The sequence below is a fragment of the Chelonoidis abingdonii genome, chromosome 19 (genome assembly GCF_003597395.2).
Source record: "Chelonoidis abingdonii isolate Lonesome George chromosome 19, CheloAbing_2.0, whole genome shotgun sequence".
Lineage (NCBI taxonomy): Eukaryota > Metazoa > Chordata > Testudines > Testudinidae > Chelonoidis > Chelonoidis abingdonii.
Window position 1 is genome coordinate 20,842,975 of NC_133787.1, and position 24,479 is coordinate 20,867,453.

The following is a 24,479-nucleotide window of genomic DNA, read 5'->3' on the forward strand; positions in this document are numbered from 1 at the left end:
GTAGTCATCTCTGCCCTATTGAGAACTGTGACTTACAGAGTAAGAGCTAAATTCTAAGCTAAAATCAGCACCACTGATTTCAGGAAAGTGCATGATCTCAGTTGATTGTGTAGCTGATAACTTCAGCATAGAACAATGTGGCTATATTACAGCATGCTGTAATCAGCAGAGATCTCCTTTTTCTCATGACCAACATGTTTGTGCCATCAGGTCTTCAAGGGATTAGGTGAATGGTTGAGGATTGAAAGGGACCACATGTACAACTTCTCCGAATGCCACCACCTTACACATGTAACCCCACTGGCAGTGGAAGTTAGAAACCAGGGACCAACTTGGGAGCTGGAGGCCTTGCAGCTATGTACTCAGTAGAGAATGGTCAGGAGGAAAGCCTTCCCTCATACAAGCACCAAGAGAAAGGCTGTATCTTATTTATCAAAGAATATACGAACTGAAGTATAGTGGATGAGTTCCTGGTATTGGATCATAAACACGCTCCTCACATAATTTCTACATGTGCCTCGCTCTTTACTCCCAAATCTTTACCTTATTATACATTTATTAACATATGTTGTGGGAAAAGGTAGGAGCATCTTGTGGCATTGTATTTCTGGGAAGTGAAAGGCAGGTCACGTACTTGGTTTGTGGTCCTGGCATCTCACAAACAGGACTAGTGGTACAGTGCAGCATTTTATTTCATTAATGCCTTTTGTTCCACTGAAATCCATGCCACCAAATACTGCAGCCCCTACTGCTTTTTTAACAGCAGAACTTGTTTGTGATTTGACAGAGGGTCCAGCACATGATTAACATAATGGGCTTGCCTTTTTTATGTTATGTGATTATGCTGGATAATTTTTTTAAGCGACAATGAATGTGCTTGGAGATATTTTAATTCCCAGTAAGTATTTTCTGGGAAACCACAATTTGCTGAACAACTAAGGAGCCTGTTCTGTGTTTGGCAGCTAGAACAGGGCACTATAAATAAAATGCATTTAAAGAAACCTAAGGGTAGCCCTATAGTTGGATCTAGTTATTGGTTGAGCATTTTCCAAGTATTTCACTGGTGTCCATCTAGTAACTCCTCCCTGTGCCAGATCTGCTAATGTGGATCTCCACTGCAAGATGAGTAGAACACAAGAGGAAATTGGCAAAGCTTGTGGCACACAGAGATTAGCATTGATTTCGTATTTGTACTAAAGCCTCTACAAAGGGTATTTAACCCTAAACTTTTTCTACATAAGCCTTGTCCATTCAGAAAGTATAGCAAGTGCAGTTGCATAGCAAGGCAAAGCACTTAAGCATATGCATTGACATTGTCTGGACTTAAGCACAAGCTTAAAGTTAAGCACATGTGTTTGCTGACTCAGGGCCTTCATGTCAGTATTTATTTCCCCTTTGTTCCATGTGTATAAGTACTATTAACACCTTCATATTTAGCCAATTGTGAAGCTGTTGTTAATTTTCTGGTAAACACATAATTGAAAGTAACATTTCACATTTGTATTGCGCCTTCAGTAATTTTATTGTTCATGACCAATATGAAATTGACAGCTGTTGATCCTATCATATTATCCAGGGCATAGAGGCAGTAGTGCAATCTTCCCCATTTGCTTAGCCCTCCTTCCTTCCCAGTGGGGTTCAGTCGTGTCCATTTAGGAGATTGGTATCTCTGACCATTAAATCCTTAGTTTCTCGGCCCTTTTGGTTAATTAATGCCATTTGTTGTGTTGACTTTTGTGATTTTCACATCTCTCAGGCTACTCTTCCTGCCTAGGCATCTGAAGAGCCATCAGTTGGTAATAATTTTAGAACACTGGGCTGGATATTCAGTGGTGACTTAGAGGTGAATTGTATCCTATCTTCAGTGCCCTTAGCTATCCAGTTGCCTGTGTCAAATAGTCCCTATGTTTCCTGTATCAAATATTTCTGATGTCACTATTGAATTTATGTCAACAAATGTCATACCTAATGGCCATCACTGTAGAACGTTAGTGGAATCAAAGTTTGACAAAAAACCACTTAAGGACAGATATTGAAAGTACTGTTCATCTCTCTCACTCCTCAAGTGCAAGTTATTGCTGCTTAGAAGCAGCTTTGAAATGTGTTAGGGTCAGCCATGAGAATCAAGGCTTCCTGATGCTCCTTCTTGCACCTTTCATTCATTGCAGGAGAATATCAAGTCCATTGACTTCAGTGGAATCTCTCATGGAGTAAAGTAGTATGCAGGGTGAATAAGGGTAGCAGAAGCAGACCATTACTATATAAAACCTTAGCAGACTTTACCAATCTCAGTTAACAGTGATCTTGAATCAAATCTTTCAGGTGTTCCAGGAAGTTCAGATATTGTGGATTTTCAAAAGTGCTCAGTGCCATGGTTACTAGGCTGTCTGCACTGCTATGCTTTCTGTGGTCTCTCTGAATGAATCCTCCCAGTCTCAAGCCTTGTGCCTTTCCTGGCATGGATTCATGTGATTCTCGCATTCTGAGGCCTCGCCCCGGGCCTACAATACTCTGTGGATCAACTGTGCTTACCAAGCAGATCCGATGGAGTTTGACACCTGAACAGCAATAAATGTAGTGACCAGACAGACTTCTGAAACCAATGTATTATTTAATTTCAAGAGTAGGAACAAGGCATTTAGAGAGAAAGGATTTTAGCACAACAGACAGGCATGTGGACTGTGTTACCTAAAGCCCTACCATTCTGTGGTGGCGGCCTAGCTTAATACCCCCCCACAGATCCCTATGTCAGCCTGGTTTCTGCAGACAGCTCCTCAACAACTGCTATAGTCCTTTAGATTTTCTGGTTCCCTGGTCATCGAATGCAGTTCTGTAAGATGGCTGGAGCCAGGAGGTAGAATCTTCACTGCTAATAATTCAGGCATTGTCTCTTAGCAGCCCTTGTGTATTTACTAAGTGGCTTGTCTTGAACTATTCTGTTTCCTTCCTGCTTGTTTTCTTTGGCCCTTTAATAAACGAAACCAACACACTCATAAAGTGAATATACCAATAACTCAGTCAACACGGAATTCATAAATTATTAGAGCAGGTCCATGTCCTTCGCGCTCAGGGCTGGCCTAAGCGCTGAAGTCAATGGGAGCAGAGTTAGGTCAGTGCTCAGCACTTCTGAAAATCCCACCTCATCTGTCTTATGGATTAACTGGTTAGGCTCCTAAATATGTGTTTATATTACTTAATAGATGTCGTGCCTTTCAAATGTGATGAGCATCCAGTGTCTCTTAAATGAACAGACTAATATGATAGGGTCATTTTGCATACAATGAATGGACAATATACTGTCCTTTTGTGTTAAAACCCACCGTAGGATAAAACATGTGCTTGAAACTCTGTAAGTTAGCACATGTTGACTCATTGGCAAATTGTCTCCTTTAGGGAATCTGTTGGGAGCTTTGTGCAGCCTGGGCCATCTCTCCCCTACACCTGGGCTTTCCCTCCTTTGATTGTCTGGCCGCCCCCTGACTTAAGAACCCTGCTGGTTCTGGTTATGGCCTCCTCACAAGTGCTGTCTATGAGGGAATAGATAACACACAGAAGAGTTCTGGCTGTTTCTGCTCCGCCTCTTTTAATGTCTCACATGCCAAACTATGCAATCCCTACAGTGTTAAGTTTGAGCTGAGAACCCACTGTCCTTCCCACTCATTTTCGAGCTTCTCTGCCTCAGACTGGTCTCCGTAGCATGTATTGGAGGGGAGCACATGATCATAAATTTGTATTAGGATAGCTATAAAAATGTAAAGCCTCATAACAATGCATTGAGTTAATAGCCTTCAGTGCAACAATAAAGACAGTGAAGTTTGTTACTATATACAAATTTAACATGTTATTCTCCTCCTTCCCCTTTAGTTTAAATTTCCATTTCTCATTTTGCAACTATACCATGCAGAAAATACCAGTGCAAGTATAATAATTTAATGGTATTTACTAATATAAATATTTGCTTTTGCAAAGCAGTGTTACCCAAAATTCCTGAACTGCAGTCTAAGCAACTGTTGGAATGTTTGAGGTAAGGAACCTGACCTTTGTGAAGATCAACTTAATGAAAACAGGGTTTCCACTGTTTGTAACTTGTGTCTGTACTGAGCAGCCTCAGAATGGCAGGACAGTAAGCAACACACATATTGTTACTTTTGTATTCCAATTGGAAATTCTTGTCATATGTAATTACACTGATAACTGAAAATATTTTACATGAATTTCAGCCTATTCCTGCAAAGCTTGAAACAGACAGTTTGCAAAAGATAAGGGAAAATAAATTGAATGAGGCCTTCATTATACTAAATTTTACGAGTCACCAAACCTCTGCAAAGAAGGATATCTTGATTTAGCTTTGTCCTAAAATACAGGTGGAGTTGTTAGCTATATGCTGAAAGTGCAGGGAAGGGAGAGGGAAAAACATATTTGAAATAATCCTGGTTTCCAGAATAATGTCATTTATCCTCCAACTGCCCTCATATTTAGTTGCCACTTATTAATGTTTTAAGAGTTTTAATTTATCATGCACCTGAGAGTATTGTGTGTATTCTGTATTGCTACAGTTGTTACTCAAGTGACATCCACTTTTAACATATGATCAAACCAACTTTCTTAGTTGGATCGAGGAAAATCAGCTATAGACACATCAAAGAATAAAATTTAGCAGTCTTTCCCTCACTTAAAGCTTTTTCCAGATCATAGACAAATATATGGGTGCCTCCTAAAATAGTACATAAGTTTATTCTTGAGAGCTAAGGAATTTACATGCTATAGGCAGGTGAGTATTTATATTAGGCTCCTGTGCAGTCTGGAACTGGAGAATAGTAGAATTTGTCAGAGGTGGGGTTGTAGTGGGGACATGCAGTGAAGATGCACTTTATTATTCATGAGGCTGTTTCCCGTATTTTTTTATTTTTATTTTTTTGTTGTAATGATTTTTGTTGAAAGGGGTCTTGTACTGATTTAATTTTTTTCTTAGCAAAATAGTTCCACTTAGCTAATTTATTTTTCAGCTTTAAAACATCAGCATTTTATAGATCTGAATTTCACAATGTGTGGATGATTGCTACGTACAATTTGCAAAATTGTGATTAACCAGCCCTGCTTCAAGTCAGTTCTCCCTAATTCACAAAAGGCTTCCAAGAATAGTCTGCACAAAATTCAGTTTGCAAATTGCAGGGCAGATTTTTAGAGGGCAGTTTAAAGAATGAAGTCCTAAGGGTTTTATCTATATTTATATCTCTTGTTAAACCAAACTCTTATGTAAATGTTACAATCTGTAAATAATAAGCCAAGCAGCTTTCTTCAAGGAAAGATTGCATCTATATTTTTTGAGATTTAGCAAAATTATGAACCTACACAGTAGATTAATATACAAGTATCTTTGGAAACAACTAATACTACCCTGGGTCTTCAGCTGTGTTTTATGGATATTTAAAGGTTTAAAAATACATAGACCTTTCATTTTGCAGTAAAAATGGTCTCAAATTGAAAAACACTGTCCTTAGTTATGGCTTGAAAACATGGAGATAGCTTTTGTATACTTTTACTTTTTATAGCCATTAATGTTGCAGTAAATCTTGTATTATTGTATACAGTCTAGATTATTCTTCATTCTTTTGCCTTTGGACAGGAAAGAAATTACTGGCTTCCATCAGTGTTATTGGCAATCCCCATATTCTGACATCTGTTCCTTTCTAAACATTTTACCAACCTTGATGAAATGTAGTTTAGTGTTAGAAGCTGACTTGAAGAAAAAATTGGATGGTAAAAAAATAACATTGATTAAACACCAGAAGTAATTTACCAATGACTATCAATATTTTGATGGCCACTGAAGTATATTTCAGAAAAGCTAGACATCTTATAGAAATTTTAATCATTTTTAATCTTTGAATTAAGCTGAATAAATGAATTCTCATTTTTTTAAACAGAAGTATGAGAGCTTAATTTCAGTCAATTTTAATCAAACTCTTTGGACTCTGTTCTAAGGAATATGTTGGGCGTATTTTACAGTTATTATGCAATGTGCTTGTCCCAACTAAAAACTTGCTCAATTAATATTTTTAATACACAGCACTGACTTTATTCACCACTGTGGAACTCCAGTGTTTCAAGGGAGTTACACCACGTAACACTGCAATCATGCAGTGGTGAATCAGGTACTTGGAATGCCCAAGTGCTATGATCCAGAAAAGGTGATATCAGAAACATGGCAGGTGTGTACCCAACAGATTAGACTGGTAACAGCTTCTTTAGCCTCCAAAGAGTAGTAGATTGCATATACACCACTTGTAATGAATTGTTAGAGCATGTACATTAGTTTGTTAAACTAAAGGAAGATACAATATAATATAACCACAAATGAACTGTATGCATCTCTCTCTCTCTCATGTGCGCACGCACACACACACACACTCTCTCTCTCTGCATGCATATCACACACACATGATTTTGCGTATTTGGTTGGATTTTCAAATTTGCTCAACATTGGCCTGGTTCTGCTTCCATTGAAATCAATGGGAGTTTAACCACTGACTTCAGTAGGAGCAGCGTTTGGCCACTACTAAACAAATTTGAAAATCACACCCATTATGAGGCAGATTCTCCACTCCAAATCCAGCTGTGGATTTGAATGCAGAGACATACTGCATTGCATATGTACTATTTCAAGGCCAAATATGAAGTTGCAGCTCCTGATGACTTCAGTCAGTGCCACATGGGCATTCAAGGACAGAACTTAGCCCTCTGACTATAGGCTCTGGTAGGATTCTAAAGCCTTTAGTGGCTTGTATTCTTTTGACTACTTCAATTCAAGCTATGCAGATTCCACTACTGCTGCTGGCCTATTTACAGTGTTCGTGATTTGTCAAGTTTTTGTTTATTTTCTTTCTTAATAGAAAAATTTCATTTGAAGGAAAAAACATTTCCCTAATGTGGGTGCATCGGAAAAGACTTTTCATGCTTGCTATGAAAAACGTTTTCGTCTCATTTCCCAAAAGTCATGCTGTTGGGTGGCAGAATCTGAGTGGACTAGGTATATGGATTGTAAATTTAGCTTTTGCAATCTACTTGTCTGTGCTAATAATAATAATTTACACTTTTCATCCATGCCTTTCTCAACACGCTTTACAAACATTAATGAACACTCTCTGTTCTTCTGTGAAGGATGTTTAGTGTAAAGCTGGTTGGAATATTTTTGATGAAATTTCATTTTGTTGCAATATGCTGTTTTGTGGCGGTGTATCCATGTCCATTAATTTTTTGGTGGGTGAAAGGGAAGACAGAAAATCTCACACTTTATAGCCTAGGGGCTAAGGAATGGCTGGGAAGGGGGCATCCCCTTTGGGTTCAAGACTGTGCTCTGCCTGACTCAGAGTGAGCTGGGATGAAAAACTCTGCTCTGAATCAGAAAGAGTAGGGACTTGAACTAAGTTTTCCACCTCTAAAGTCATTCACCTACCTACCACGAGACAGCCAGACATATGTACCCCCAAATGCTCAGTTGTTTGATCCAATATGCAATGATTTCAATGCAATTCCGTGTCTGAAAAACCATAGAAAGTTTTGTTTTCATTACAATGTAGAACAAAACTAAATTTCGAATCCTTGAAAGCATCTGTGAAACAGAATTATCATCCTCTGATCAGCCCTAATGTTCAGTATTCCTAATTTAGGGACAGGGAAACTGAGGAATGGAAAGATTTGCCCATGATCACACAGTAAATCAGCAGCCATGTCTGTAATAGGACTCAGGATCCCTGACTACCCAGGCCTGTGTTATAATCAGTAGATACACTGCTTCCCTCATGTTGCCCACAGTGCCTGAGATCCTTCTCATGCTACCTCACATACAGTCTCAAAGCTGTTGATGTTCACCTGCTTTGATATCTGTACAGACTTCTAGTAGGAACCATCTAAATATCTAACAGATGTACACATTTACCGTGGGATTAATGCATTCTGGACACCGACCCATCATCCTCACACCTCTTCATAATCCCATTATATTTTTTTCACTTGCTCATATGGCATACACCTGTGACATGCTGGCAATGCACTTGCAGTGCAAGAGACCTTCAGGTTCAAAGTCATCCTTGCATCTTTGTTCTCTTATGCGTGAACCTGTTTGAGTTTTTTTCTGAGCATTCAAAAGTCTTGTGTATGCTGTTACTTCTTTTTAAAATCCCACTATAATCCTTGAATATGCTGAATGTAAAAGCAGAAACAAAGCAAGCAGAACTAAATAAATAGATGCAGAGAGACAAAGTAAGAAAAACGTTGGCAGCCCTTGTGCCAGCCAATATTACTTCATTTTTTATTGCAAACCTGTATACTAACAATAGACCACCACCCCACACAGCTGGGTGTGTGAATTGAAGGTTCACTGAATGCTGTGAGTTTTCCAAATGTAGCACAATTATAAGAACACCTGCGCTAAAGAACTTTGCACTGATTTTTTTGCAATGTTCACATTCCTCAATTTCTTTCTTCTAATTTCTGCTCAGAAAAAAAGTATCTTCCAGCATAGGTTTCAGTCATAGGACTTGATCTTACAAGGTGCTAAGGACCTCTTACGAGAGCCATATTGGGTCCTACAATGGAAGGAGGTAATTCAGCTTCCAAAGCCAGATCTGCTAATGCATGCAAATCCTTACCAGCAGCTTGTTGTTCCAATCCTGGGTCTTCATTGAGAAACTCGTGTATTGGTAGATAACAACAGCAATGACAACAAAAATCTGAAGAAAAATAATAATAGTTTGCAAATCTAAGGCTAATGAACATATTATTTCTTGTAACATTTTCTGGAAGTATTAATTATTGTTTAATGAACAGATATACCCAATCAGTAATGGCAAAAGTGAGTGACTTTTTGGAAAGGAATATCATCTATGACCTTATTATTACTGTTGTTGTTGTTACCTATTACTGTAGCTCTTCTAATGAACCAGGACTTCATTGTGCCGCATACATGGGCCAGGACGCCATTGTGCTAGGTAATGGACATATACAGAATAAAAAAGATGGTCTCTGCCCCAAAGGGCTTACAATCTAAGTATGAACCGTGAATCTTAAACTCATGAAAAGAAAAGGGGCATCACAGGTAAAATCTGAACTTCTTTTTCTGTCAGTTTGTTAGCAGAGTAGTTGACAGCCTTGGCCTAGCCTTTAAAGAACTTTTTCTCCTACACTGATTCCAGAATTTGGGGCTTATTGCCACCCAAGTATCTAGATCAGTGTTTCCCAAACTTGTTCTGCCGATTGTGCAGGGAAAGCCCCTTGTGGGCCGGGCCACTTTGTTTACCTGCTGTGTCCGCAGGTTTGGCAGATTGCGGCTCCCAGTGGCTGTGGTTCGCTGCTCCAGGCCAATGGAAGCTGCTGGAAGCTGCACGGGCCAAGGGACATACTGGCTGCTGCTTCCAGCAGCTCCCATTGGCCTGCAGCAGCAAACCGCGGCCACTAGGAGCTGCGATCGGCTGAACCTGCAGACGCGGCAGGTAAACAAATCGACCCCGACCTGCCAGGGGCTTTCCCTGCACAAGCGGCGGAACAAGTTTGGGAACCACTGGGCTGTTCATAACTCCTGTTAATACTAAGGGCTTGTCCACACGCCCTCACGGGGGTGGGGGCAGAAATAAGCTGTAGAGCACTCTTAACTGTTGCACTCTAACTGCCCAAATAGACCCTCCTGGCGTGAACTAAAAGGTACCTAGTTTGCACTGATACACTCCCCTTTCAAACAGGACTATGTTAATACAAACCTTTTAGTTTCATGCCATGAGGGTCTACACAGGGCAGTTAGAACACAACACTTCAGAGCACTTTCTGTAAGAATGGCTCTGCAGGGTCAGGCCAGTGCTCCATCTAGCCTAGATGTCTTCTAGAAGTGGCCAATGCCACATGCGTCAGAGGGAATGAACAGAACAGGGCAATTATCAAGTGATCCAGTCCATGTCATTCACTCCCAGCTTCTGCAGGTTAGAGCATGGAGTTGAATCCCTGGCCATCTTGGCTACTAGCCATTGATGGACCTATTATCCATGAACTTATCCAATTTTTTTTTAACCTAGTTTTAGGTGGCCTTCATAATGAGTTCAATGGGGACTGTGCATTGTGTGAAGTAGTACTTCCTTTTGTTTTAAATCTGATGCCTGTTAATTTCATTGGGTGACCCCTGGCTCTTGTGTTATGGGAGGGAGTAAATAACACTTTTGCTCCACGCCATTCATGATTTATATAGACCAATATCCTAGCTGCCCTTAGTCATCTCTTTGCCAAGCTGAAGAGTCCCAGTGTTTTTAATCTCTGCTCACATGGAAGCTGTTCCATACTCCTAAACATTTTTGTTGCCCTTTTCTATACCTTTTCCAATTCTAATATGGCATTTTTTGAGATGGGGCAACCAGAACTGCACGCAGTATTCAAGATGTGGCCCTACCATGGATTTATATGGATATTTTCTGGCTTTACAGTTCACTCCCCTGTAGTCAGGACTGTGACAACATGTAGACAAGCCCTAAATCTCATCACACATAGAGATGAGAATATATCCCTTTTTTACTCTGTTATTCCAAATGGAAAATGTTGGTGACAGTCCAGGCCAGCAATGTATAGCCTGTCGTCTCAGCCATGTGTTATTTTGATACAGTGCTATGTATGCATTATGTCTTTGTGGTAATTTACATTTTCCCTTTCATTTTCTCATCCAAGATTAGGACTCAGACCAGGATAAACTTGTCTCTGTGGCTCTAGGGAATACAGAGGCTCAGTGAGTCACCCAAGCTTTTGCAGCTTCAGAGGCTACTCCCTATTTCAAGGGGGCAGACCCTCTTAGAGTGAGACATAGGGAGGCAAAGCCAATTCTGAGCTCACGTGGCTGCCAAATCCTACCTTCCTTCCTGAAGATGGAGCCTGGGACACTCCTGTGACCATCCACCTTGTATTCATGTGCTTACTCAGTGAGATATTGCGGAAAGAGGGCTTGATCGAAGATTACTCCAACTCCCATTGATTTCTCTTCACTGGGAACTGGATCAAGTTTAGGAACACTTAAAAGGTTCATTTTCTATCAGGAAGAGAAGAGGAGGCCCAGTGGACCAAATAGCTCATTCAGTGATTGGGAGAAGGAGGGAGACTCACAGCAGCAGTGGGGTCCCCTCTTAATTATCATTTCCAAATTATTAGCAGCAGGAATCTTTTCCTCTCTTCCATGCAGTAGCTGGGGTGTGGAAGAGACTGATGCACTCCAGAGGCTGTATAATGTTTAGATTGCTTACATCTCATTGCTGCCCACTGGTTGCTGGATTAAATCAGTCCTTTTCGTTGAAGGGTGCACCTTCCACCAAAGGGTGCACCTTCCACCAAAGGGTGCTGGAGCTAAAGACGCTGGGGGTCCAGCAGCACCTCCTGGCTTGAAGTGGTTCCTATCATATACAAGGTCTAAAATTTTGTTCAATGGTTTCCAGCACCCCTGCTATAAATATTGTTCCAGCACCACTGCTTGCACCTGATCTAGGGGTTACCTAGTATTGGATTGCAGGCCATCTCCTTCATAGATAATGATGTGTCTTCAAGAGCCACTCAAAGTAGTAATTTTTTTTTTAACAAAGACGTGAAGAAAATATTTCTAAAGGCCAAAGCCAACCAATCTGATATGTGTTCTGCCTGTACTAAAGTGGGAGCCGTATGTGTATTTTGGGTGTGAACATGTGTGCAATACAGCGTTGTCCACTTGCCAGTATGTGCACATCTTTGCATAAACCTAATCTTTTTGTTGCCAAATCACACACATAATTTGAACCCCGGGTTGGATGTAAAGTCATAAGTTCATGATATTTTTTCCATGTGTAGTGTTCTTTGTTTACAATCAAAATCTTCTAAAGATTAAACTTAAAAAGACTGTGATTTAATGGATTTAGGGTCAGATTCTAACCTTCAGTCTGAGTCAAGCATGGCTTCAAAATTCAATAGTAATCGATGATTGTTTCAGTTATGGAGCAATGACCACTCATCATTGTTCTGTGCTCGTTTCTGTGCCTGTAGTGCAAAAAGGGATGTGTGTACTATTCAAATGAATGTAAAACTGAATAAGAAGAGACTGAGATAGAGAAAAAGAGAATTTCTCTGCCATTCTAGTGTAATGTACTACACTTGTGCTCATCCAGGAATCTCTTAGAAAAAAATTGACATAAAGCAGTGTGTTATGTCAAGGCTGTTTTTATGCCCCAGCACTGCAGAGGGATAAGATGGAAGGTTCTGCTTGCATGAATCCCTTTGCAGGATCATGGCTTAAGTTAGCAACTCTTCAACCACATAGATCAATGTGAAGTGGAGTGCTTTTTATAAAGAGAGCAGACATTCAAATATATCATGTGGACTTTAGCACTTCTTAGTGTTTCAATTATAAAGATATGTTTTTCCAGTGCATTCTCCAAGATTTTGACTAGTTTATATTTTGTTTTATATGAGCTAGCATCTCTATTCATTTCTGCTCTTAAAAAACATCAGCACATTCTTATTATAAGTTTGGGATCAAATCCTGGGGTCTGCTGTGCACCTCTGTGGTGGTCCAAAGCAGCCATAAAGCAGATCTAACTGGAGCCTGGAAAATTCCCATCTCCAAGGCAGTCCTTGGGTAGTGTAGGGCTGCTATAGCAGTTATGTGCCTCCCCCTTCCTAGCCTAGGGGGCAAGGTGGGCCGAAGTGGCTATCCTTGGCTGATTGACTGGCCCCTTGAGGCTTCTAACAGACATCTGAAGCAGCTAGGACAGTTCTGAGGTTTGGCCTACTGGACCCGAAGGATTGCATCAGAAGTTGAACAAACTCAGAGTTGGTGGGGGGAGTGTGAAAGATGGTGGTGGCCTATGGTCAGATCTGCAGCTTCCTCTTCAGCTGTGCTGAGTATTCAGGATGTGGGCCTTAAATGGTAAGTTCTTTGCGGGTGGAAACTATGCCATCCTACAGTTTCTAGCACAGTGTGGGTGTTAATGCTTTATAAATGTAAGTCAAATAATACTTCAGGCTGAAGGGATGTTGCGGTGAAAGAGCTGTCTGGAGTCTGTTTAATGGGTTCCCTTCTCCTCCACCCCCACCCCTTTTGCCACCACAGTCTTGCTAGTGAGAGATACAGCAAAATGCTTGCCACAAATAATTTATTGTATAATATCCTTAGCAAATTCCTGCTATGACTAGATGATCAGTTATTTTTCAAGGAAAGCAGGGTGTTTCCAGTGCCTGTGTTTTAATTTCACTTATAATTATCTCCACATAAGTCTTCAATTTTGGATCTTGAATTGGATACACATGCACACTGACTTGCATGGAAAAGATCAGTGACAAAAATCACATGACATTTCCATACTGCAATTATTTTCTGAATCAGGCCCAGAGTCTTTGGGAGTTCTGGAAAATGTACATAAAGCTGTTTTGTGTTTATCTACAGGACTTACAGCTTAATTCAGATTTTTATGTGTATGGGTAAATCCTTCTAAGTGGAGAAAGCTTCCTAGAAAGTTTTCATAGTAACATCTTTCTCGGTAGCACAGGGAGGTGTCTTGAAACATTAGAACCTTAAAAGGGACACCATGAACTTGAAATCGAGTGTGAAAAGATCTGTAATTAGTTTTAGTTCCTATACCACCTCTTGAGTCCTCTTGGTTTTATAATCACATTCTCCTATTCTTAAAACAAAACAAAACAACCCCCCCCAAAAACAAAACAAACAAACAAAAAAACAATGTATTTCTCTCCCCTGTTGCTGTTATAACAACCTACATAAAGAGCAGGACAAATGGATTTATACACTGTACAGAGGAGATGGGTGAAACTGAGAATACATAAAGTGCTGTTTTGCACACAAACTACATGTAAAAAAAACAGAGAAATGCTTTTTCCCTCTAATGTTTTGGATATCAGAATCTTAGGTGTTATTTTGTAAAAGTACTATGTAAAAAATGTTCAGACAGAGGTGTGATTTTTAAGTTGCCCTTTATTATCTTGGCACATCGCCACAAGAAACTTGTAATTTTCATGCACCCTACATGCATTAAATAATAATCTGTCTTTCCAAAAAGCAGTAGGTCCTAGACTGCTCATCATGAACACATTGAGGAAAGGTCAATAAAGAATATGAATAAAAATGATAAAAGGTGGCAATATAAATAACTTCTTCTCCTTTTGAAGAGAATAAAGATTTGTCAGAAAAGTTGATGTATAAATTACAATTTCTCTCACCTCCCCCATAGCTTAAACTTATGTACTGTGCTGAGCCTGCCCTCTCATTTTATATACGCTAGACCTGTGTGAACTCTTTCCATTCTGGTGTGTACCACATCAGTGAATTTTCTTGTCCTTCCAGTTTATGCACAAATTCCAAGGCATACATCCATAAACAGTTTGCGCTAATATACGTGCAAAATCCTGGTTTCACATTTTCCCACAGACCTAAGCTCCTGCGGTTGTGGTTCATTATGAACCAAGAGGTGTTGCCTGTGAGTTCAAGCAATCTTATTGTTTCTAATGTGCAGCCCAGGCACTACTGAATCTAACCTGTGCACTGTGCAGGGTCACAGGACTACGTTGGCAAATCAGTGCTTGATAAACTAATGAAGACAAGCAGCAGAAGCAGCAGCAGCGCTGGCCTTCTCCACAGCAGGGTACCACAGATGTTTCAGATAACACAGTGAGTTTCGCTGACAAAATATGTATGTAATATATAAAATTAAAATAATGGGAATGGAAAGAAAAAACAGGGGAACTCCAACCCACCCATGTGAAGCTAATTTTTATTTATAAATGAGCAGCTGAATACAACTGTTGTTCAACTACACAGAAACAAAAATAAATACTAAGAAGAAACAGACTGAGCTGAATGAGAGACCTAGGACTGAAATTCTCTCTTCTTTCCTCCCTCTGCCATCTGAGCCGGGGAACAGGACACTTGGTTTCAGATCTTCAGCTGATGTGTAGCTCTGTAGTTCCATTGTATTGAGCTCTGCTGACTTATATCAGCTGAGGATCTGGCCACAGGGATGGATGGAGGGAACTGTATTGTGAAAATTTTCTTTTGTAAACCTAGGGAACAACTCGGTCAGGCAGAGTAATAAAATAGTATACTGTACGAAGAAAATGTGCCATTAGCTGAAGGAATTATAGAGGTGGCCCGTAATCTTGTGATACAATTGGGCAGGTTTCTGCTGCTTCAGTAATGTAAAGTTCTGCCCTTAAATCAAGTGGATCTTCCCCATGGAGGATTTAATTCAGAGCTGAGGAATCTTTGGGTGGTATATTGCTGATGTAGCTGCTCCAACACCACAGATGTTCTGGTGAAAGGTGGATGGAGAAAAGGGAGCGTAGACAGGGATCCATCCTGAGCCCCCACAATCAGAAAGTCCTCTTGGAGCCATTGTCAGTCAGTGTACATTATAGTGGCCCTTAAGATGTTCTGATTTTATGTTGGGGGCCAGCCCAGGAACAGATTTGCCCCAAGATCAGGGAAGCACATTGCAAGGGGCCTTAAAGTCACCTTTGTACCTTCCCCACCCTTGAGCTGTGCTGCTGAATGTTCCTGGGGCACAGCTCAGGGAGCTAGACAAGAGTGTGTATTGTGTAGGCCTCTTTGGAAGAATAATGTACTATTGGGCTTAGTGTGATGGGACAGGAAACACACATTAGATATATTACCAAATTTATCCTAGTAAAACTGGGAGATATGTTAGTCAAGTCAGGTATAAAGTGAAAGTAAGACAGTTCCCAGAGGAATTGTGGAAGACAATGTATTTACTAGGCTGCTGTATGACAGAGCCAGAGAGAAACAGGGACTTAGACTAGGAGAAATCGCACCTCCACCGTAGGCTGAATCAGAGTGATCAGATGAAATGCTGCCCTTTCCTCTGAAAACATGGTTATAATTTTGTTGAGTGGGGCTGACCATCTTAATGACCTGAGATTGGTTTAGCCAATCGAGGCAAAGGAGATGTGCTGTATGATTTCCATCCTAAGAAACCAGACTTGAACTCCAAATGCAGTAACCACAGGGCTGAGGATCTAGCCATATATATATAGATAGTTAGATAGATGTATATCTGTGTATGGATTGCACTATCACTACCAAATCTATATGATCAGTGTGAATTTTGTAACAGCTGGAAAAACTACTGTATTGTGATAGCCTGATGTTGTAAAGTGGTTAAGGTCCCTTGGGACTGACTCTTGACAGAGTGTTTTGATTTTGGCCCTGCATTGTATGTATCTACGTATGTACCACATTCAGAATGTGAGATTGTTTCAGTTATGAGGATGGAGGGTGCACATTACCTACAGTGAAATCTCAGGACCAGCAAAAATGAGTTGCCAAATGTAGGTAATCTTTTTTTTTAAATAATAGGCTCTGAAAACAGGGTATATAAAGGCAGGGGTTATCTATTGAATTTTTTTAAGTAGAGAAAATAAAACAAAAATTACCTGGCATTTTTTTATGGGCAGTCTCGCATGATCAAAGTCCACCTTGGACACAGAGTCACCAAGCAGCCCATAAGATACCTTTATTCAGCCCAATCTGAGACTTTGTATGTAACTCAAAAGACCAGAATAGAGTCCTTATTGAACAAGGTTAGAAAGGATAGAAACAATCGGCTTATATCAAGTATTTTTACTTCATAGGACTGTGGTTCTGCTTGCTGAAAATGTATCCTTTGCATGGAATACAAGCATAATCCTATGCCTGCTTTGCTCTTAGAGTAAAAGTATGCTTAACAGCAATTTCAGAAAAGAATCTATTTAAAGCCTGTTGAGCAGAATATCCACTTATAGATGGGAACTATAAGTGAATAATGTTAATGGAGTTCTGTTTTGTAAAACACATAGGACAACTAATAGAATCAAGCTACTATAAAAGTGGATGATTGAATTACATTTAAGAGAGTACCTAATTTATTACCTTTGAAAATAGTTTTTAGAGCTGTCTGCTTGATGGGTTTTTGTAAATTCCAGGCTTTCTTCATGCAAAAAGTTTCCAGAGGTCTCACTCATGCTCTATATTAAAGTCAGATCACTTTTTGTGCTGTTATAAGTTCTAAGAGGCATATCAGTATTTCCACTAAAACACAAATGTTCAAGGAGCTAATTACTGCAGACATAATCGCTCCTAGGAAAAACCTACCACATTGTGCAAAGTCTTAGTCTGGGAGTAAATTTGGGCCCCTAGTTAGGAACATAGAATTTCCACACCACATAGAAAGAGTCTAGTGGTCCATCCTGTTGGGTGTCCTGTCTCTGACAGTGGCCAGCACTAGATGCTGCAGAGGAAGGTAAAACATCCCTGTAATGGTCAGTTATAAAATACTCTTCTCAAAAGCAGAAGTTTGTTCCTATTTCCCATCACTTGGTGGTTGGTTTATTCTCTGGAAAATGAGAGTTTATACTTCTTTTATTTTTCCCTATGTAACAGTACTGTAGTTGTTCACGTTATCCGTATAACTATCATTTTATTAATGCTGCCAAGCTCTTGGGCTCAGTGATATCTTGTGGCAGCATGTGCCACAGATTAACAATGCAGTGTGTAAAAAAAATTTAAAAAATGTTTCTTTTTACCAGGTTTAATATGTTGCCTTTCCATTTCCTTGGCTATCCCTTTCTTCTTGTATTCTGTGAGAGGGTAAAGAGGAGAACCTAACTGACCTTCGATAGGCAGATCTCCTTATAGTTAAGATTGCCTGATACTTCCCATTATAAAATGCTATAATAAATTTGATATCTCATTTCTTAATACCATCCTAAGACGTACTGTGTTTTCTTTTAGGCTTGGGGGGTGTGCCTGGGTGGTGCCACTCATTGCTGCTCACAAGGGGCAGAGAGAAGGGTGGCCTGTGCTTCCCTTCACTTGCACAAGCATATATGGGAGCGGGTGCACCCTTTTAAGAGCTGTAACTGCAGGAGAGAGCTGTGAAGCTTCAGGAAGCCTTACACTTCCCTGTAGCAAAATAGCTCTCCAAGCTCTTGCTTGGGTGGTGTAGTTCCATGCTGCCCCAAATATGGGGGCACTAGTTCATAGGCACAAGCGAGCCCCTTGCGCCAAACTTCAGAGAACACAAAACTGAATGAGCTAGTTTAGAAAAAGCCTCATTTGTTTTATTTTTTGCAAGATTTAGCGAGATAGACCATAACATCCCATAAATGATGTTTATGGGTCAAATTAATCTGTGTAATAGATCTGTTCCTACTCGTACTGCTGTAGGATGAGGATCAATAGACATACAGCACATGTGTATAGTCAGAGGTAGACCAGAAGAAAAATCAGAATTCTGTGGTAAATTGCATCTACACATCTGCATTTTATACATTTAAGTTATGTTACAGTGAAACTGCACTATGGACCCCATCACAGGCAACCTCTTGTCTTAAACATCCACATAAAAGTATTCCCATGTGGCTCCTGATATAATTTACCTTGACCTTTAGTTAAAGACCACCTATATTAGGTCACTGGGTTTTGCTGCTCCATATGGTGGTCGCTTAACACAGGTTTAAGTGTAAACACAAAGTACAGTGTTTCAGTGACACAAAGGCAGGGAACCCAGTGTATTAGAGCCAGGAAATTCAAAACAGAGGGTGATATTCTGTCTGTACTTACCACAAATGCTACAGTGTTGTGTACACAGTTGGTCTTAATCTTAATTTTTTTGTGACTCTTGCTGGTTTGATGCTATAGTTTTCATGTGGTTTAACTAAGATTTTCGTGTTGGTGTTTTATCAATACTCTTAAAAATGAAATTATTCTATTGTTCAGTCTGCTTGGCAATGCACAAGGTGTAAGGAAAGACTGTGTCCCTGCCACAAGGAACTTACAATCTAAGTACATTGAGTGGAAACATCCTTTGAAGCAGTGGGGTGATTTTCTTAATGGGAATGAGAGAGAATGTCCAGGCAAATACCTTACAGCCCTCAATTCATTTTCCTGTGAAATTTTCTAATGCCTTTAGTTTTCCCTCACCCTTATTTCCAATTATCAGATATAGAATCTTGACAAATTATTGTTAATTGCATAGTAAACAGAACAGTATTGTTGGCCCCAAGACAGATTACAATGTCTTATTACAGAATTCTCATAGACCACAAGCCACTATCTCCACCAGTTATAACAGAGTTTAGCTTCAATCCGATAAAAAGCGTGTATTGAGTAATACCAGGTGCTCTTATTGTAAGTGATTTAAACGCAAATCTGGCTAGTTCATTGTAGTTGTGCTCAAAGACACACCCATGCAAAGTGAGCTGAGAGAGGTGAGAAGGTGTGCACATAAAGGGCTGTGTTTCCAACACTGACCTCTGATTATGGATGCTAATCACTGTGACTCCAATTATTTGTGGCTGCAGTTGAGGTTAATTGAACATCTCGACTCCTGATTTGTAGGCACAATCATGTACGTAGACATCCAGTTTGACTGTGCCCCCATTCATCTGTGTCTGCGTAACCTGCTATTCGGTGTGTACTACATGTTCACATCTTTACTTGATCCATAGAGGATATGAGTCCCTCAGCAGCAGCTAGGGGACTTATTTCTTTAGCTCAAGCTGTAGAAGCCCATGTTTGAGCTCTGGAGATCTCTAGTTCAGTCTCAAAGATGGATATCATTACACCTGCAAAATGGCAAGCACAAAAACTGAGTCCTGGTAAAGGATAGTTGAAAATGTGGTCAGATTTTCTTATTAGCAAGACAATCTTCTCTTCTTATAAATCCTCTTGAAGGGGTTGGAATGGTTTCTTTTCTTTTCTTTTCTTTCACAAAACCTCTAGCCATTTAACGTGTATATCCTATTGCACCTGATCAGCATTTCACATGGCATATTCATGCACAAAAATATATTAGAAGAGTTCAGGTTGTGGCACAAGCCACCAAAATAAATCAAGGGGTGCTAAGGTGAACATGTGTTTTATGTAATCCTGTATATTTCAAATGTCCTTCAATTCCTACAACAAAAGGGAAGCCTTCAAGTACATCTCTGGTGAATTTAGGAGATGTGCTGGGCTTCCAACTTTTGCCTCTAAATATGATTATATCAAGATGTATTAAAGATTGGAGAGTTTGCATCAGTGTGTACTCTTTTATGTAGTATTTTAATTAAGACCAGTATTGGCCAGCATAGAAGCTAACATTACTGAATAGTCTGAATAGTACACTTTTTCTGTAACTTCCTTGCTTCTGTTTGCACCCTTCCCGCCCCCTCCCCCCCAAAAAATTCTGAGCCATGAAGTTTAGATTGAAATACAAAATTTCCCAGAGTTTTGGGGTGTTCTAATCTAGGGAAATGTAGTAGTGCCAAATTTCATCTCCAAATCTGAACTTTCCCAAAATTTAGTGTGTTTGTAAGGCATACATAAAAACTGTGTGAGCTCATCCAGGTTTGGCCCTGGGTGTGTTAGGCTACATACGTGCTATGAGCTAGTGGTGGGGTTCTCTGCTCATGTACATATACTCAGGTTAGCTCTGGTAGAAGAAACCCGAGTATAAATAGCAGCATAGTGGCGGTAGCACAGGGAGCAGGCGCGGAGGCATGGCTGAGCTGAGTAGATACCAACTGGTTTCAGGCGGGTCTGTACTCAGCACGGTGAAGCTACGCTGCTGTTACCCATGCCATCATGGCTACACTGCTGTCTATACTTCTGCTAGCTCAATGAAAGGATGTGCACATGAGCAGGGGAATCAGACCCCTAGCTTGTAGCATAGGTGAACCCTTCGTTGTGACTGAATCAGGTTCTAGTGTAACTCTCTAGGAAACAAGGATTCAGTAGGATTCTTCCAGAGTTGAACCCCAAACTCATTAAAATATTACAATAAAGTAATTAATGCACATGGCCACTAGACACTCTTAAAATGTAAATTTCACAGCTGTAAGAAATTAGATTTGTTTAAAAATAACAGAAGGCCCAAGTACAAATTATGAAGTAAGTGCCTATAAAATTTCAAACTTGGTTTTAAGGCACAGCTAATTTTTTTTACTAGTTCATTTGCTTTAGCACTGGTATTCAGAGACAGATCCATTTTTCTTTGCCTTTAGGTATATACTGCTTTGGTGCCAATTTGCCTCCAAACTGGTGGTCAGACAGACACCAGAGTGGAATCAATTAGTGGTTTTCTCTCATCAGGTGACAGGGCTAGAGTGCAAGGAAATATTTTCAATGAACCTCAGTCCCCTCTGAACTATATCTTGTGTTCAGTGTTTGATGGGTTTGCAAACTACAGCACCTGATTGCAAAGTTCAGTGAACACTGGTCTGTGTTATTTGCACAGCTGGGAAGATAGGTAAATTTCAGCCCCACAACGCATGTCAGCTGTATGTTAATAAGCCTTGGGAACACCCCTTTGTCACCTTATGTGAAAGCATGAGGGCCTGGGCTTTCCTACAGTGGGCAGGTGGCAAGTTGGTCAAACTCAAACCTCCAAGCAAACCTGCAGAGATTCATTTGCTTCTGAACCCGGAAAACAACACACTAGAGAGTTCACTTAGCCTTAGATAGCACTTGATCTCTGGGTATTGTGCTCAGCAGGCACTTGAACTAGTTCCCTCAAAGCCCATAGAAAGTTGGTGAGGAAAAGGGAACCTCCTTTTGTCTAAGCCAGTAGAAGCCATGCTAGGCTTGTTTCATCAGCAGGTTGTGACTTATGGGCTTGCTCCTGCTCTACTGAATTCAGTGACAAATCTCCCTTCATCAGCTGGCCCTATATGCCTTACATTTTTCCTGCCATTTCAAAATATGCTCATGGAGCCAAAACCCCTCTCATCACCTATTCTTGTGTCCAAGACAGGAGACCAAGGCCATGAGCTTGAGCACCATCCCTCTTTACTGAGTAGACTGAATGACAGGGCAGAGCATGGACTCTCTTGGACCTCACTCACATATATGGTGCTACAACTGCGTCTTTGCAGGCCAGCTTGTAGCATAGTATATTAAATGGTGGGAGGGAAGAATATGAAGCAGAATGTGTTCCAGATGAGCCATGCTGAAGATCCACTGCAAACCTATATTATGTGCGTAAGTAGACAAAGTTCAGATTATGGCCCCCTAATGTTATTTTCATGCTATTGTTTTAAAACATAATTATAAATCAAATTGCATTTGAGAAGTGAAGTTGACAATAGTGAGCTGAAACACTGTGTAAGGGCTGCTTCAAAAATAGCTCCTTTCTAACATTGTTAGTGGTTAGAGAAAGAAAAGTATAGGTTGACCAGCCAGATTTTGCTATACCATTTGCATTTGAGATATGAGGATTTAAGTATTCGGATGTTCGTATGGTCTCTGGTGCTATAGCTCAAGGTCTTTCTTCTTCACCCAGGGGCTGCTTTTCCAGAGTTTTGGTTCATTGCTTTAGGCTTAAGCAGGAGGTATGTGAGTTTTCCACATGGCTTCATTTTAGCTGCTACTTTCCTCTCTTTCTTCCCATACCTTCCATAATTATTTGTCTAAGCAGGAAAGCTTTATTCTGGAAAGAATAACAGCCATCTTGGGAAGGGAAGAGTGATGTTGGCTGTCTCAGTTTTTTGGTGGCCAACTTGAGACACTTGGGTGTGAAAAGTGCTGAGCACTAGAGATTCCCATTTCATTCGATGGGAACTACTCGTGGGTAAAATTATGCACATGCTTATGTTTTAGCTGGAATGTGATCCAGGAATGGTACAACTAGTAAAACCTAGGCTTTATAAAGAGTAAAAATAATCAGTTAAGTCAATATGGGTAACAATTCTAATACCATTACAATTCATACAGTCGCTTTAAAAAGGGGGAACAGCCAGGGAAGATATATAAAAAATCATATTAGGCACTCCAGTAACTTGGACTAAAAATTAACCAATCAACAGGAGATGGAACCAATAAATGTAGAACTCCACTTTTCAACAGGCCGTTAAAAAGTCTTAAACTACTTGACTGTGACCTATGATAGGGATTATTGTGTCTACCTTATGGGTAGTTGTTGTTATTAGATCTGAACTAACAGTTAATAGAGGATCATGTATTTACATTTTGCTTTTTTCCTCATTTCTGAGAATGTCCAATTTATTTGTTATTCAACTACTTCCAAATTTCTTCAATAAATAATTCTTGGATTGTAGATTGTTCACAAATTTAGAATATTTACAAATCATTCTATCATGGCTGTTTACTTAAATCACCTTAGTTTTTCTTCTTGCTGATTGAATGAGTTGTGCAATTACCTGATACTGTGCAAAATGCACACTGTGAATATTACCACTGAATATACCACTCAGATTTTCTGCTGTGTTACTCAGTTACTTAAGTTATCCATTTAGGAACAGAAGCAGTACCACATGACCTCTTTAACTCACCAAAATGCTGCAAATTCAGCAAAATTGTATATTTAAATGTACACTTTTGTTCATTGTTGATGGCTTATGTAGGTCGAATATGGCTATTTCTGTCTGCTGATTGGGTGGATCATGTAATTAAACAGTACAGTATGAATTGCAAATTGAAAATGAAATTTGAAATCCACCAATATTCAAGCATTTGACCTAAACATTCATTGTGAGGAAGTATTCCTATTGATGACGTTTAGGCACTCCCAACTTAGCAGAGAAACAAAAAGGAAAAGTGAACAGTCAAAGGCTGCCAACACTATTAAATTTGCTTTTGAGTTTGAATGAATATTCCCTGACCTTGTTTTCCACTGTTTGCTCAGCTGTAATGATTCTCCCATTTTACAGATGGGTAAACTGCGGCAAAGAGGTTAAGTGATCTGTCTGAGGCCACAGAGGGTGTCAGCATCAGAGCCAGGAGTAGAATTAAGGAATTCTTACCACCTCATTATGTGCTTAGACTACTAGTCTACACTGCTCTAACTGCTACAGGTAAGAAAAATATTGCATAAACTGATTATTATTAATAATAATTTGTATTACCATAGTGCATAGGAACCCTAGTCAATGATAAATTTAATTCATTGGTTAGTGAATTCAGAATCCACCCAGAAAAGGTCAGAGAGCCACATAATGTCCCACAGCATAGGCTGTTAGCTGAAGGATGTGTAAAATCACATGGAGATCGGGAGCTCCCTATTGACTACAGAGCTGAGGTGGATCATGTGCACATAGTGTACTCTAGCTAGTGTGTGTGAAGTATATTGCACTGTGGTGCACTTTTTTTCAGAGAAGAGTATGCAAATGGCAGATATGCTAGAATGAACTCTTTTTTCTCTAGCAGTGCTCTTTGTCGATGTTCTCTGAGGAAGGTACATTAAGCATGCCTGTCTGACTGACCATGACTTGTCTGCTAACTTAATACGGAGACTTCATGTGTAATATCGAAGGCCAAAACCCTGCAGTTCTCACTCAGGTGAAACTTTCATTGATTTTTAGTGGGAGTTTTGTCTGAGTAAGAACTGTGTAAGAACTGCAGGATTTCATCCAGTGTGAGGGGAAGGTATTAGCATGGATCCCCTAGACTCTAAGGAATTGTCTACACTGCAGTAAAACAC

The 24,479-nt window shown here is 40.0% G+C and overlaps 1 long non-coding RNA gene across 1 annotated transcript in view; it reads left to right on the plus strand.

Moving 5' to 3' along the window:
* The window catches only part of LOC142047966 (uncharacterized), a 114,233-nt gene extending 90,386 nt beyond the window's left edge, over positions 1 to 23,847 (plus strand). Inside the window, exon 4 of the long non-coding RNA XR_012657303.1 lies at positions 23,710 to 23,847. This is a non-coding gene — a long non-coding RNA (uncharacterized LOC142047966). The remainder of the gene's footprint in view (positions 1 to 23,709) is intronic.
* Positions 23,848 to 24,479: the final 632 nt, after the last annotated feature.